At 47.8% G+C, this 17012-nt stretch overlaps 1 protein-coding gene across 9 annotated transcripts in view; it reads right to left on the reverse strand.

The window, feature by feature from the left end:
- The window catches only part of DOCK11 (dedicator of cytokinesis 11), a 131596-nt gene that overhangs the window by 94294 nt on the left and 20290 nt on the right, over positions 1 to 17012 (reverse strand). The window contains exon 1 of one of the 9 annotated variants that reach the window (XM_073358532.1): positions 2898 to 3213. The exons of the other annotated variants lie outside the window; for them this stretch is intronic. The gene's annotated coding sequence lies outside the window, so the exon portion shown is untranslated. Of the gene's footprint in view, positions 1 to 2897; positions 3214 to 17012 lie in introns of those variants that run through there. 9 annotated transcript variants of the gene reach the window in all.

The following is a 17012-nucleotide window of genomic DNA, read 5'->3' on the forward strand; positions in this document are numbered from 1 at the left end:
CCGCACTCCCTCAAGAGCTGCACCCTTGCCAGAGGGCACTCAGCCCTTGGGATGGTGGAGACCTCAACAAGTCCAGGCACGTCACACCCCCAAATGCTCGCATTTCACCTGCGGTTTGACTCTCCCGATCTCACACACGCTGTGGCAGGAGGACATTGATAGGCTCCTCGTAGACATAGCTGTGTCTTTACTTGTGCTTCCTAGTGCAGCAATCCCCACTTGCGCAGGGTTTGGCATTCTCCAAATTCTTACGGAGAATTAATCTGCAGAAATTCAAGGATTTGCTTGAAAATTAAAACCCTGCCATTGCTCTCCATACAAAGTCATTACAAGCAGTTGCCAGGACACAGTCATGTTACGTATTATGTAATCACTGTAAACCATGGTATCCTGATTCCATTTGGCAGACCGATCTAATGACATGTAATAGTGGGTTAACATCGTTACATGCCATTATTTGTTCTTTAAAATAAACATGCTCATATTAAGATTTGGGGGTGGGGATGTTAAAAAAACCGAGAGTGATGCCACGACAGGATGATACCCAGCTAAAGCAAACACCCAAGGCTCTAAGGAGACAGCACTGAAGTATCCAGTAGCATTATACCTGAGGGAGTGATCAGGCCAAACGCTGCCCTGGGGTCCATGCAGGGTTTTGTCCCCATGTCCATAAGGCAGCAGCCACATTAGTAACAAAAGGCCAACTTCTGCCATCTTTACCCAAGCAAAGGGTACTCCTACTGATGTCAAGGGAAATTTTGTCTGATTAAGGACTGATGAAGTTGAGCCAGAATTCCCTCCTGCTCCTCTCCTGACCAGCTGCACAGTTGTTTTTGGCCTCCCTCTATGGTGGGAGGAGAGGCTGCCTAGCTGGCTGTCTCTTTTGGTTCTCATACTGCACCCATCTTCATGGTTCCTGAGATCCCATTTTCATTTCTGCCCTGCGACACCCGAGGATTTCCTTCTCTGGCATCTCATGGAGTTGCACCTGCTGATGCTATGACAGAATTCGGCTTTACGCCTTAGAATATAGTTTTGTTTCAGTACATACATCTGATCTGTTAGGCCTGGTCTACACTACAAGTTTATGTCAGATTTAGCAGTGTTAAATCCGAATTAACCCTGCACCCGTCCACACAATGAAGCCATTTTCTCAACACAAAGGGCTCTTAAAACCGATTTCTGTACTCCTCCCCAACGAAGGGATTAGCGCTGAAATCAACATTGCCATTTTGAATTAGTGTTAGTGTGGATGCAATTTGAAGGTATTGGCCTCCGGGAACTATCCCACAGTGCACCATTGTGACCGTTCTGGACAGCACTCTGAACTCGGATGCACTGGCCAGGTGTGCAGGAAAAGCCCTGGGAACTTTTGAATCTCACTTCCTGTTTGGTCAGGCGAGCTCATCAGCAGAGGTGACCATGCAGTCCCAGAATCGAAAAAGAGCTCCAGCCTGGACCGAACGGGAGGTACTGGATCTGATCACTGTATGGAGAGAGGAATCCATGCCATCAGAACTACGTTCCAAAAGATGAAATGCCAAAACATTTCAAAAAATCTCAGAGGCCATGAGGGACAGAGGCTACATCAGGGATGCAACGCAGTGCCGCCTGAAACTTAAGGAGCTCAGACAAGTGTACCAGAAAACCAAAGAATCAAACAGACGCTCCGGGACAGAGCCCCAGACATTCCACTTCTACGCTGAGCTGCATGCAATTCTAGGGGGGGCCCACAACCACTATCTCACCCCTGTCCGTGGATTCTGAGGATGGGATACTCTCCGCCATGGCTGAGGATTTGCAGATGGGGAAGATGAGGAGGAGGAGCAGCAGCAGCTTGGGGAGAGCGCACAGCACACTGTTCTCCCCGACGGCCAGGATCTTTTTTTTATCACCTGGACTGAAATACCCTCCCAACCCAATGAAGCCGGAGAAGGGAGCTCTGGTGACTGTACCTTTTTAAATATAATACATGTTATAAAAGCAAGTGTTTTGTTTAATGATTAAGTAGCCCTGAGGACTTGAGATGCATTCGTGGCCAGTACAGCTACTGGAAAAGTCTGTTAACGTGTCTGGGGATGGAGCGGAAATCCTCCAGGGACATCTCCATGAAGGTCTCCTGGAGGTACTCAAAAAGCCTTTACAGAAGGTTTCTGGGGACAGCAGCCTTATTCCGTCCTCCATGGTAGGACACTTTACCACGCCATGCTAGTAGCAAGTAATCTGGTATCGTTACATGACAAAGCCTGGCAGTGTATGGTCCCGGTGTTTGCTGGCATTCACGCAACATCTGTTCTTTATCTCTCTGTGTTATCCTCAGGAGAGTGATATTGTCCATGGTAACCTGGTTGAAACAGGGGAATTTAATTAAGGGGACATTCAGAGGTGCCCGTTCCTACTGGGCTGTTTGCCTGTGGCTGAAAAGAAATCCTCCCCGCAGTTAGCCACATGGTGGGGGGGGGGAGGCATTGATGCTAAGCTGTTCGCGTTTGGCTAGCAGGCACCTTCCCTAACACCAGCCAGGTGGTGGGGGGAGGGGAAAAGCAATCATCCCAGAGAAATGGAAGGGGGGAGGGGGTTAGTTTGGTTTCTGCTGCTGCACCTTAACAGGAAAACTGCAGCACAAAATGGCCAACTCAACGTGCTTTGCTTGGTATGGGAAAGCAGGGGGCTGCTGTTATGAAGGTTGCAGAAGCCGAAAGACTATGGCTTAACATGGCTGCCTGCAAGCCGAATTCTGTTGCCCGGCCCTGCGTGTGTGATCTCTAACACCGAAGCCGCAGGCACTCAATATAAAAGATGCAAAATGCGACCATGTACCAAAATCACATGTGCTATGCAATGTGAATAGTGCTGTTCACCGTGAAAGAGTGTAGCCGTTGTTCTGTAAAATGTACCTTTTAAAATACTTCACTCCCTTTTTTTCTTCCAGCAGCTGCAAATGTTTCAAGCCTCCCTCCTCCGTCCCAGAGGCTCTCTCAGATAAGGCGGCGAAAAAAACGCACCCGCGATGAAGTGGTCTCTGAGCTCATGCAGTCGTCCGGCACCAACAGAGCTGTGTGGAGGGACACAATAGCAGAGTACAGGACAGTGGCCGATGAACTTGAGGAGAGGTGGCGGCAGGAAGATCAGGAGAGGAATGAGGCAACGCTAGGGCTACTGCGGGATCAAACGGCGTCCGGTGGAGGTTCATGAATGGCGCAGGATCACAGGCTGCCACTGCAGCCCCTGCTTAACTGCCCTCCTTCCTCCCCAAGTTGCATGGGCTCCTCACCCAGATGCCCAAGAACGCGGGGGAGGCCGGGGGGGGGGGAGGCTCCGGGCACCCAACCACTCCACACCACTGGACAGCCCAAGCAACGGAAGGTTGGCATTCAACAAGTTTTGAAGTGGCCTTTTCCTTCCCTCCTACCCTCCTCCCACACCCCACCCGGGTTACCTTGTGAATTATCTCCCTATTTTTATAATCAATTAATAAAGAATACATGTTTTTTAAACGATAGTGACTTTATTTCCTTTGCAAGCAAGCTGTGATCAAAGCGGGGAGGGAGGGTGGCTTACAGGGAATTTAGAGGCAACCAAGGGGGTAGGTTTTCATCAAGGAGAAACAAACAAGTGTCACACAGTACCCTGGCCAGTCAAGAAACTGGTTTTCAAAGCTTCTCTGATGCGCAGCACTTCCTGCTGTGCTCTTCTAATTGCCCTGGTGTCTGGCTATGCGTATTCAACAGGCAGGCAATTTGCATCAACCTCCCACCCCGCCATAAACGTCTCCCCCTTACTCTCACAGATATTGTGGAACACACAGCAAGCAGCAATAACAATGGGATATTGGTTTCGCTGAGGTCTGAGCGAGTTAGTAAACTGCGCCAGCAACCCTTTAAATGTCCAAATGCACATTCTACCACCATTCTGCACTTGCTCAGCCTATAGTTGAACAGCTCCTTACTACTGTCCAGGGTGCCTGTGTACGGCTTCATGAGCCAGGGCATTAAGGGGTAGGCTGGGTCCCCAAGGATAACTATAGGCATTTCAACATCCCCAACACTTATTTTCTGGTCTAGGAAGTAAATCCCTTCCTGCAGCCGTTTAAACAGACCAGTGTTCCTGAAGACACGAACGTCATGAAACTTTCGCGGCCATCCCACGTTGATGTTGGTGAAACGTCCCTTGTGGTACGCTTGCAGCACTATAGAAAAGTACCCCTTGCGGTTTATGTACTCACCGGCTTGGTGCTCCAGAGCCAAGATAGGGATATGCGTTCCGTCTATGGCCCCACCACAGTTAGGGAATCCCATTGCAGCAAAGCCATCCACTATGACCCGCACATTTCCCAGGGTCACTACCCTTTGATTGCGTTGGCTACTTGCATCACAGCAGCCCCCACAGTAGATTTGCCCACTCCAAATTGATTACCAACTGACCGGTAGCTGTCTGGCGTTGCAAGCTTCCACAGGGCTATTGCCACTCGCTTCTCAACTGTGAGGGCTGCTCTCCTCTTGGTATTCTTGTGCTTCAGGGCAGGGGAAAGCAAGTCACAAAGTTCCATGAAAGTGCCCTTACGCATGTGAAAGTTTCGGAGCCACTGGGAATCATCCCAGACCTGCAACGCTATGCGGTCCCACCACTCTGTGCATGTTTCCCGGGCCCAGAATTGGTGTTCCACGGCATGAGCCTGCCCCATTAACACCATGATCTCCAAATTGCGGGGGAACGCCGTTTTAGAAAAAAGCGTGTTCATGTCCTCATCACCGCGCTGCTGTCGCCTCCTTGCCTGGTTTTTCAGGTGCTGGTTCTGCATACATTGCACGATAATGCGCGAGGTGTTTACAATGGTCATAACTGCTGGGGTGAGCTGAACGGGCTCCATGCTTGCTGTGCTATGGTATCTGCTCCTGCTCGGGCAATCCAGGGAAAAGGGCGCGAAACGATTGTTTGCCGTTGCTCTGGCTGGGGCGAGGGAGGCGACTGACAACATGGCTTACAGGGTTGGCTTACAGGGAATTAAAATCAACAAAGGGGGTGGCTTTGCGAGAAACAGAATGGCCCCCTCAAGGATAGAACTCAAAACTTCAAGGATAGAACTCAAAACTGGGTTGAGCAGCCCATTGATTTCACAGAGGGAGGGAGGAAAATAGGAGTACAAAACAAATCTGGTCTATTTCTTGTTTTGAGCCACTTCATCTAGCTTTATACATCTTGCTGGCAGCAGACGGTGTAGTACGACCGCTAGCCATCGTCATCTCCTGGGTGCCCGGCAGAAGACGGTGCAGTAGGACTGCTGGCCATCATATTCTCCTGGCTGCTGATTGAAAGACAGTGCACTGCCGGTAGGACTGAATCACCATGAGACGAAACTTAAAAGGGAAATGACCTGGCTGAGCCACTCCCATGTTTGCCCAGGTGCCCTGACCTCACCGAGGTCGGCTAAAAGAGCACCCTGGACTACGGCGACGACGGCTACCAGTCATACTGCACTGTCTGCTGCCAAAAGGCAATAAACGATTGCTGTGTAGCAATGCAGTACAGCGTCTGCCAGCACCCAGCAGACATACGGTGACGGTGAGCTGAGCGGGCTCCATGCTTGCCGTGGTATGGCCTCTGCACAGGTAACTCAGGGAAAAAGGCACAAAACGATTGTCTGCTGTTGGTTTCACGGAGGGAAGCAGGGAGGGAGGGAAGGAAGGGGGTTGCCTGACGATATGTACCCAGAACCACCTGCGACAATGTTTTAGCCTTATCAGGCATTGGGATTTCTACCCAGAATTCAAATGGGCACCGGAGACTGCGGGAACTGTGGGTTAGCTACCCACAATGCAATGCTCCAGAAGTCAACAGTTGCCTCGGTACTGTGGACACACTCCGCTGACTACGTGCGCTTAGAGCATTTGTGTGGGGACACACACAATCAACTGTATAAAAACATAAAAGCGCTTCCTACAAAACCGACTTCTATAAATTTGACCTAATTTCATAGTGTAGACATATCCTTAGCAAACAAAGGATACTTCCCAATAACTGCAACCAAAGAGGCAGAAATGCCATTTTGTGTAAGAAGAGTGCTGCGGCCCCGTTGCTTAAGCACAAAAAAGGAAGTGGTATCATATGATTAAAACTGAAATACCTTGATACGATTTGCATATTCTCCAACAATGCAATGTGCTGTGGAAAACGATTTTGCCAGCAGCGGTACTAGAAAATTAGTACACCATTCCCTTTATAAAACCAGGAAATATTAGAAAACTTATTTTTCTTTAACGTTTCTCTATGCGCTCACAAATTAAATACCCGATTATGCTATTTTAAGGATAAAATTGCTATTATTTAGGGTTTTTGTTTACTCATTTTTAACTAACTTCTATCAATAACATCTCATCAGCTTGAATATAAGGAGATATTATTTCCTTTTAACACCTGCAAATAACTCCAATTCACGTTACGAGAAGGTCCTTGTGTCCAGTAAGATGAAAACGGATCCTTCAATTTGTTCTTTTAGGGCTGTGGTCAAAAAGAATACTCAATAAATTCAGTAACCTAGGGCAGCTGTGCCAGTCTGTCTCCAGTGACACTAAAGTTTAAGATGTTAGCCTTGTTTTATATACATCGTAAAGCATGTTTTGCAGGGTATCAAATACTGGCTTTATACTGCCTTTTTTCCCCTTTATGAATGGGCTGCTGTTAACTTATATCATGTGTTGTAAACGAAAATGAGTTTCATTTTAATAATCAGACTTGTTAGGAATAAGGAAAGAATTTTAAATATCCAGCGTGAATCTCATTGTTTATTGCTCCTTATTTACTTTTTTGCATTTTCCCCACTGCGGACAACTGAAATCAAATAAGTGCTTTTCACATTGGTTTAAAGTTAGTTTAATTTTCAAGGGCTGCAATATCCCCCGGAGGTTTTCCATTTGATTAAACACAGCTGTTCCCACTCTGTTTTAAAAACAAAACAAACTCTGTCTCCAATTGGTTTTCACAAATTGTACATTTGGGGCCAAGCGAGGTTGACTATAAGGCTGTGAGAGGATGAACAATGCTCATTGCATAGGATGTCCCAACGTCTGGGGAAGGCTCAATCAGGAAGTAATTTGGGGTTAATTTTTAATGCAATAAGTAACAATGAGATCTTAAGTTTCCTACAGCACTTTAAAAAAAGATCCACCTTTCACTTCAAGCTTCCTCGAACTGGCATGTGCGCCAACAGAAAAACACCCCTCCCTCAACCTCAGGACCCGGTTCTGCAACCTGCTGAGTCAGACTTGCCAGCCCATCCCTGCAGGAGGCTACCACAGGAGCTACATGCTGTTTAAGCCCTAGTTTCCTGCCTTAAGTGGTGCCTGGCCTCATGTGGCTCGTCAGCAAGCAGGGAATTTCATGCCATGTGAATAGCGCACACAGGTTTTCATGTACGCTCTTTGAATCGCCGCCTCGGTGAGCTTTGGGTTGGCAATGGAGAGGCCCTGTGAGAAGCCGGTGTCTAACTGCCCCCACCTGATTTTCCATTCAGCGTTCTTTTCGTGCAGTAATGCCCGTGTGGATTAGCTCAAACATCTGAAACGGTGCCATCAAAATCGCTCTCTGGAAATGTGTGTGTCACCCTGCACACAACCCTCCACGAATTCCGCCAAGCTCCGGCAGGGTGCTGATGCCAGCAAAATCCTTCAGACGCAGACATGATGAGCCCACCAGAAAAACTAGCAACTTGGAAAACAAGAGGTGCTTGCCAGAGAGCCTGTGCACTCTCGCAAGTGGGTAACTTCTGAGAATTACGCAGGCCGTGTTATACTGCACGAACCACAGCCACATGGAAGAGCTAATTCTGGAGACTTCCCAGGACGAGGCCCCGGGTCGGGTGCACAGTCGCAGGACAAGGAGCTCCATCACAGATGCATCACTGTGCAGATCCATCACTGTGCAGTTTCCCCTAGCGAGGCAGGGATCTGTGAAGCCACAGGGGCCGGTCAAAGTGCTACCAATGCCTCTGGTTTTAAAACATAAGAACGGCCAGACAGGGTCAGACCAAAGGTCCATCGAGCCCAGTATCCTGTCTGCTGACCGTGGCCAGTGAAGGTGCCCCAGAGGGAATGAACAGAACAGGGAATCATCAAGTGATCCATCCCCTGTTGCCCATTCCCACCTTCTGGCAAACAGAGGCTAGGGACATCCCAGCTAATAGCCACTGATGGACCTATCCTCCGTGAACTTATCTAGCTCTTTTTTGAACCCTGTTATAGTCTTGGTCTTCACAACGTCCTCTAGCAAAGAGTTCCACAGGTTGACTCTGCGTTGTGTGAAGAAATACTTCCCTTTCTTTGTTTTAAACATGCTGCCTATTAATTTCATTTGGTGGCCCCTAGTCCTTGTGTTAGTTTTATTACAAGTCTTGTGATAGCTTTTTGTAAGACCCTTGCTCCTGGAGTCATGTGATTATGTGAGAATCTCAGTTAACATTTGTTTAAAAAAAAACAAAACCAAAAAAACCAAAAAAAAAACAAAGGAAGTTACTAGCTTTCACAATTGCAGAGAAAAGATTGAAAATGGGACCCCCAAAAGCTCAAAAACAAGAAAGCAAATCAAAAGAACCTGATATTTATTGCTGTTAATGTCTCACGGTTTTCAAGCCATTCTCTCTGAATGCTTAGATTGGCAATGCTGATACCACAGCAACACTGTGGGGATGAAAGCCAACCCCACCTCCCACCCTTCCAGTCTTCCTCCCCCACCAGCCCACGGCATCGGTGGTCCCAGGCTATCATGGCCTTCCACACTCACAGCAGTGTGATGAGAGTGAGGGGATGGGAGCTGAATTTGACTTCACGTACTTATGGCAAGAGCCCGCAGCCTTTACTCAGACGTCACTGCCTGAGCTGGGACTGAGCGCTGATGGCAGGAAGTGGCCCTGAATGTAGTCACTGATTAGCATCCCCGGACAGCTCTCTTATTTCAGTCAAACAGAATGCACTGGGACAATGTGCCAAATACTTGCTAGTGATGGGCAGAAACATCCTAAAAGTCACTTTCCTGGCTTGCAGCTTTATATCCTGCATGCACAAAAATAGAGTCGGACTTTCTCTGAGCCAAGCTGCTTCCTGAACAAACCAGCCTTTAACACATGGCTCTGAACACGCAACAACATTTGCTGCAGTGCCAATTAAGGTAAATCAGTAACTCTGTTGCTAAACTCAAGTCTTGAGCCTGCATTCTCCTTCACACTTGGACCCCGTTCTACTGCTCCGGCAGTGGGGAAGACTGTAATTCATGTCCACCTTAAGAGTCTGTCACACTGCAGAAGCAGTGTAACGGGGCTGCAGGGATGCACTTTGAGTGAGAGTTTCTAGAGCACATCCCAGCATGGGCATCTTTAAAGGAACTGGTATCAACTGAATTATAAAGACTTCAAGGTCTAAACATGAACCCAAGCCCTTCTTACAAGAGACTTTTACACCTGTACAGCACTAGCAATTGGTGTTACCGAGCTCCTAAAAATAACCCAGCGTTTCCTCCGCTCTTCTGCGCTAAGGGGCCTCTTCGGATTTTAATTACGTTCAACAAAGCATCTGATGTAACTTACACCCTCTTATTTATAGCATCAGGATGGCAGGGTTCCCCCTGAGGCTCTGGCCTGCAAGGAGGGTTCAGGGAGAGTTGAGGACACCCAGCACCTTTCAGGAACAGACCTTCAGCTGCATGCGGGGAAACTTCACAGACCTACGGATCTGAGCTCTTAACCACCTAGTCCAGCCACTGACTAGGGTGACCAGATGTCCCAATTTTACAGGGACAGTCCCGATTTTTGGGTTTCTCTCTTATATAGGCTCCTATTACCCCCACACCCATCCCAGGTTTTCACACTTGCTGTCTGGTCACCCTACCACCAACAAGTGCAAAATACTCACAAGGGTTTGCCAGGCTGGGCCTTTCAGTACCCAGAGCCAAAGGTGTTTTCCATTCCTTTTTTTCAAAGATGTGAGAAGTGTGATCCCTTAACCAGCAGACTCTGCAATGCCCAGCCAGGCAGGGAGGTCGGAGAGGGGGTTAGGGCTTTCTAGTTTTCTCTCAAGGCTCTCAATCACCTAAAGCCTGAATGGAAGCTGCCCACTCACATGCATGAAATAGACACAAAATCACAGTGTCTGAGGTCAGTTTACATTTTTTCAGTGAAGGATAGCACCACATAATTTTCAAGGGCATCAAATCACTCTCCATCCAGTCCTCCCTGTATCAGCTGCAGCCTGCATTGGCCCAGGAACCCATACTGCTGAATAACTCCACTGGGTTACATGGCAGAGACACATCACATTAGTTTTACTTATCACCAAAACACAACCCAGCTGGCTGCCACAAGCCATAAGATGATTTAGAGCAATGTCTTCAAAGTGAAACTGAAAGATGCAGGTCAAGTCTTTGTAAACAAACTTGACTGTTAGCCCACAGCACAGCTATGATCCAGGAGAACCTGAATTCCTCGGTTACAAGATGTCACCCAGTTAGAGAGAAGTATTTTTATGTACCTGATGCAAATTATAACTGCAATCTGGTAGGTTGGCAAGACAGACATCAAAAATATATCTTTGCTCTCCGGCATGTATCAAAGAGTGCTGATCTAACAGGGCTGGAGACGAAGCTTTTTAAGCCCTGAAAGAAGATTTCAAAAGTCTTTGTTTTGTTGCTGAGCTCTGTTAAACTGCAGACCACAGACACCTCCTGGTGTAAATGTTTCCGCCCCTTGCTATTACATCCGCAGATGGCACCAACAGAATTGTGACAGAAGAGGAGAAGCAATTGCATTAAAGCGATTTACAATTAGAAGCCGACTCCCGACACTGTAGCACAAAGGAGCTTGGCTACCTCGGCAACAAAATCACTATCTTCTTCCAGGGAGAATCAAGACAGTCCCACCGAAAGAGAGAGGTGGGTCACAGTCAGAGATATGGCAGGTGTTGACACTGGGCTGCATTAAATTTACAAGCTAACACACATTGCTCCATGGAGTAACATTTCCCAACCCGGTTACAACACTCATTCTGTACAGATTATGAGGTGAAGCATCCTCCCATTAAAGAGTCTGGTCCCACACCAAAGCCTCCATCAAGCAGAGCAAAGCAAACCATAAAGCTCAGCAATTTTCTACCTCAGTGACTCCACTGGTGGCAAAGAAATTCAGTGCTGATCTCTCTTTGCCATGTGAGGAATCAGGGCTGCCTATGGGGAATAGTGCCAAACTAGGTCAGCAGCAGAAATCTGGAGCTTCTCCATAGGAGAAGATGAAGCAGTCTCTGGTCACTGTCCTTTTGCACAATGCTGAGCAAATTGCTCCTGGCTAACAGACACTGACAGAGGATAATTTTAAGCTCTGATGAAAAATACAAGGGCCTGTATCCCCTTATTACAGCAGGGTCGATAGGACTGCTTTGGGTTCACACGTCTCTCCTCACCTTCACCTGGAGGCCACGTGCTGAAGCTCGCAAGGGGAAGATCAACACAGAGGCATCCTGCATTAGTACTTCCCGGGGTAGCGTGTTTGGCCAGCTAGAGGGAGTGTGAGCATCATGCTCACAGACACAGGGCGAGAGGTAACACGTGGGGGGCAGCAGGGAGGTGGTCTCAAGGGATATGTCTGGACAGACAGGATGTGTGTTTCTCAGTCAAGTTAGCTTAACCCTCCTGAGAGCCGCACTGAATCCAGACCAGCGCGTCTGAAGCCACGTGACTGTAACCCAGCAGTCTGTGTGCACTCCAGGACCCTCTCTGTGCCAAGCCAAGGGGGTGAATTGTTACAGCCCCCAACTACAGAGCCTTGACTCTTCTGCTCTAGCAGCTCCTGCTTTTAGCTCAGGAGGGCCTCGGTGTGTCGTCCAAAATGGTGGCCACCATATTAGAGCCTAGGAATCCCCCTAGGGAACAATGTGGCTTCCAATACGCTAGCCTGCACCTTGACAGGACCTTCAGCTGCATTACTCCATTGAAACACAAACTCGGTTTGCCCAGCCAGGCAGGCTCTGCCTTTGGTTGGGTGCAGATACAAAGAGCGAGAAAGCACGGAAAATAACCCGAAGGCAAAGCTGCTCTGTCTCTGCACGGAACCTGCCTTCACCTGTACGGCTGCCCAAACCCTATTTAGCTAGAGCCACGTACAGACACCCGAACATGAAGTGTATGGGCCCCAGGGTGTGTACAGCCATGGGGAACAGTCACAGAGGACTCAAGGAAACAGGTAAGTGAATGACTGATACATCCAGGGGACAGACTGAGGGACTCCGGAGGCTGACGAGGAGTCAGACAAAGAGACCTGTCCTGTATCCATTTGCAAAATCGATGGAATTCTTTACACCTCTTTTCAGAACAAGGTCTTTGGCACACTTTCTCTAAAAAGAAAATAGTACTTTTTTAAATGCCACCAGCCCAACCTTCATGAGCTTCCCTATAACGATAATTGGAGAGTTCATGGGATTGAGGACAGGAAAGGAGAGTTCCATTTCCAGGCCAGTACAACAATCTCTCTCCAATGGCCTCCTTTCTGCACCTGCTGAATTTCTTACAAACACATGTTTCTATTAATAGAAACATACCCCAATGGCTTCTTTCCTAGTATCCCTTTTCTTCCAAATCACCCCAGATGGTGAATAAAGTTACAGCATTGTACATAAGTTGCAGAAAAGATTGTTTCACAAAGGTTTGAGGGTTTTCAAAATAGTACATTAAGGGAACAAATATAACATTCTTTCACATCATCAGTCATGTCACAGTGGCTCGCATTTAAAAACAAACAAACCCAGAAGAGTAATTGTCCATCACCCGCTTGCAGTAGTAACACACAGACCAAAAAGCTGTTTTTACTTTGCCATTAATCAATTCCAGCAGTCTGTTTAGACAGCATATGAAAGGCTCATCAGTAACCATCAACTCACATTTCCTGCTCCAGAACGGAAGTTCGTTATTCTCAACCCACACCCCCAGTGTAGGAACTAGACTAGATTAGACTTTCACTTCTTGATGGACAAATGCCAACCGATTAACATGGACATTATTTTTCAGTAGATGATCCTTCCCCTACTACAGTCAACCTTGACTGCAGCTTCTTCTCCAAACCTTGCACTAAAAATCTTTTGTTTATGGATGAGCCTGTGAACAAGAGATGTCACGTTTTCTCACTGTGACTTGATGAAGAAATATCTGAAATGAGACTCAACTAAACACATCCATTCATTGCATACACACACACACACGAGAGAGAGAGACGGCATCCTGAACAGAGACACCAATAATCTGAATATTAAGAGTGGCAGCTGGACAAAAGAGGGGAAACAACACAGATCACATACAAATCTAAAAATATGCATCAGGATATGCAATTGTTGCTCACAAAAACTTGATCAGTCAATCAGCTTTTACAGTATATCTACTTTCTCTTTTCTCTATTGTAACTCCGTAATGCATTGATTTATGTATGAAATCATTTCTAGGGAGCATCTCATAAAGCCTTGCAAACCCAGTGCAAACTAAATTTTAAAATAGATCCCAAAGGACCAACTAGATGAAAAATATAGAAAACATGAGGCAGAAGTTGAGGAACAGATTGAAAAGGGTGCATTTTTATATATTATATATGACAACATATAATTAAGCATTTTGGACCGACTAACCGCAGTGGCCCAGTCAGTGATGCTCAAGAAAGAACAGGCGTATGCATGTATAATTCAAAACCACTGTGAGTGTAACTTGCAACCTCGAATTTCAGAAGGGGAACAACTTCCGAGAGAGGTAACTAACCTGGATACATAAGCATATAAAAACCAGACATCACAACTCAGCTTTTGTTTACACAATTTGTTTGTGAAAGGAAGAGTTTACACTGAATCGAGATCCGAGGAAATCTACCTTTAAACAAGTACACTATGGAAATGTGAGGCATTTTTAAGTAAATAATTATAACAGAAGAAAAGTATCTCCAGCACCAAACATTTAGAAATACTGAATTAGGCTCCCCAAACTCCATGGGATTGGATTAAAAATCATGAGGTTTTTGTTTTGTTTTACAAAACTGCTAAGTTTTGGGTTCTTTTTATTCGCCTTGCGCTTCCGGAGCCATCTTTTGGTCACTCTAGTCACATTTTCAAACTTTTCACTGCAGCCATTAGAGCTAAAACTTTCATTACCAAAAAACCAAACCCACCACCACCAAATTGAGATTCTTATATAATTCCTGACTCCAGCAGCTGGGGCTGAAAGAAAAACATCAACCCTCATGCGAGTTGGCAACACCCATTCATCTACGCATGGAGTACAGCATCATTCTTCCTACAAAGGGATTATACATTCTAGAAAAGGAAAGTGGGATTCCGAAGTAGTGATCCACTTGAAATAGGCCTAACCCCATCCTTTATACACTCCAGGTGTTTTAATGGACCCCCTGAAGCACAGGAAAATTATAAAAGACAAAAACACTTTGTCACCTGTGGGTGCACGCTTTTCACAAAGTGATCACTCTATAGCTGACCTCTCAGTCCTCATCCCCAAAGGAAACCCCACAAATGCACAACGCTTTCAAAAGACGAGCCTGGGAGCTTAAATTGGTTACTCTGCTAGATACAAAAATCATGGACTGAACAGGAACGCTGCATTTATGGTTTATTACAACAATCTGTAACCCACTAACCCCCTCTTTCTGCCCTCTGACTGCAGAGGTGTTAACAAGCCATTCTATCTTGAATAGTCCCTTACAATATATAATAACTTCTTATGCTAAACACTGTTCCACCTTGCATTTTTCTGTGATGCTGGGAGTTCCTTTCCCAGACCTGAAGAAGAGCTCTGTGTGGCTCAAAACCTTGTTTCCCTCACCAGCACTGGTCAAATAAAAGATATTACCTCCCTCACCTTGTCCCACTGTCATTTAACAACACTTACTGACATCAAAGGATCCTACGGATGTGAAACAAGCATCCACATAGCTGTATAGAGCAGGGCCTCATAAGCAATGACCATTGTGGCCAGTTATAAAAAGTGGGTGCACCCTGTTTTTTGCTCCTGTCCCATCTCCCCCCAAACCTGCAGAGAGGCCAGAGCACAGGCTCCCTCAAATTGGGACAACGTGGAGCAGAGCTAGGGGCCTGTATTTATACACAGAATCCCAGCGCCCTGCCCATGGTCCTTAAAGAGATGATGTGTCTTGGGCACAGTGGTCTACAGCAGGACTGGGCAGGGAAGTGCAAGGGACTGCAGACAGCTCAGAACTCAGGCACCTGTGAGCCTTCTGGCAGCCCGTCCACATGTCACCAAAACTTGGCTCTGGGAACCGGACTTTCTGCTGCCTAAAGTGTGGGAAAGCGTGTCTCTCCTCTGTCACCACGGGATGGCTCTCCTCACCAAGCACCATACAAACCAAGTCCTCCCTTGGGCGGGGCACAGTAAGATGGCAAATATTCCCCTCTGTTCCAGATCTTACACCATGCCCATCCCTGTAGTATCTGATCTGGGCACCTCTTCGCCATCTGCAGGACTTCTCCCAAGGCTTTGAACACAAAAACTCCCCCTAGCGGAGGCCCAAGTAGCAGTATCCCCCCCCAGCCCATTTCTCCCACCCCAGACTGTCACCACTCCCTGCCTTCTTCTTTTATACCAGCACCTGGCCCCGACGGGCCGTACAGCTCTACTGCCTGCCCATCACGCCCTGTAACCCTACCCTGCCTGTTCCACCGCACTGAGACTACAGGGAGCAGAGGGCTAAGCTGGGACTTGACAGGGGCATGCAAGGCTCAAGTGCCCAGGGCCACGGGAGACCAGCTGGCTAACACAGCCCACCTCACCCCATGCTTGCAGCCTGCTGTGTTATTCTTCCCAGGCCTGGATTTTAACGAGAAGCAGAGTAAACACAACAGCTTTCCTGTTCTCCTCCAAGGGTTCCTGTTGGACAGCGCGAGCAGCAGCATGGCCAGCTTTGGCTGGAGCCTCCAGGGGGATGGAAAGTCCCTGCTTTGGGATGAGGGGGGCAGCTGGGGCAGTTTCAGAGAATTTGCGCAGTGATGATGACTCTCGGTTTCCATTTGAAAACACAGGCTTAGATCCTGGCATCTGCAGCAGCACCATCCCCAGCGGCGTCATGACTGGTGCAAAGCCAGCTGTAACTGTGCACCCATGCCCCGCCCTGCCGCGATCCCTGCACAGCACCTCCCCCCCGGTCCAGGTGATTCCTGCCAGCGTAAGCAGCCAGTGCAGGACACGGGGCTGAGACCAGAGCAGGGACACGCTGACTAAAAGGAGCAGATCATGCCTCTGATACCGGAGTCCACTTGGAAATCCTCTCCAGGGATCCACTCCTAAAGCACCTTTTACAAGTTCAGGTTTGTGGAGAGTCGGAGCATTTTCACCCCAGCCTAACCCAGCTGGCTGCCTCTTTTCCAGCACGTGCATAGAGGCACATGCCGGCCAGGATGTGGCCCACAGCACGTGGCCATATGTTGCCTTCATTTCACCCCGGTAGCGCCCCAGGCAGGCAGAGCCAGCGCCGAGCTGAAGGAACTCCCTGGCCGACTCTGACTGAAAAGCAGCCCACAAAGTACCAGCCAGCGTAGCCCCGCTCAGAACCACACCCCAAAGGGCATTCTAGAAACTGGAGCTTTTCCATTTCTTTAAACACAGTGCTGACTTCTCTAATTACACAGCGAGGCCTTGCTGTAGTACCCGTGGAGTGGGGTTGGTATTCGTTCAGTCACGGCCTTTAGGAACCAGGCAGAGACAGTGCTATGCCTTTATGGTGTGCACAGGATCCTGGCACAGCAGTTGCTAAGGCGGGGGCCTTTGTGTTAAGGCCAAGCCGCTGTTTTTTCTGGGAGTCGTTTTTTAAAAGCACTTCTTTACTGCAGTGAGTCTGCTCAGAGTGTCAGCAATGCCTGCCGCAGCTAGCAGGACTTGGGGTTGCAGCCACTGTAGGCCTGATGCTCTCTCCCGACCCCTCAACTCCAAGAGCTTTGCACTGCTCCAGTGATTCAGAGCAGTCAAAACTGGACAGC

The sequence above is a fragment of the Lepidochelys kempii genome, chromosome 9 (assembly GCF_965140265.1).
Source record: "Lepidochelys kempii isolate rLepKem1 chromosome 9, rLepKem1.hap2, whole genome shotgun sequence".
Lineage (NCBI taxonomy): Eukaryota > Metazoa > Chordata > Testudines > Cheloniidae > Lepidochelys > Lepidochelys kempii.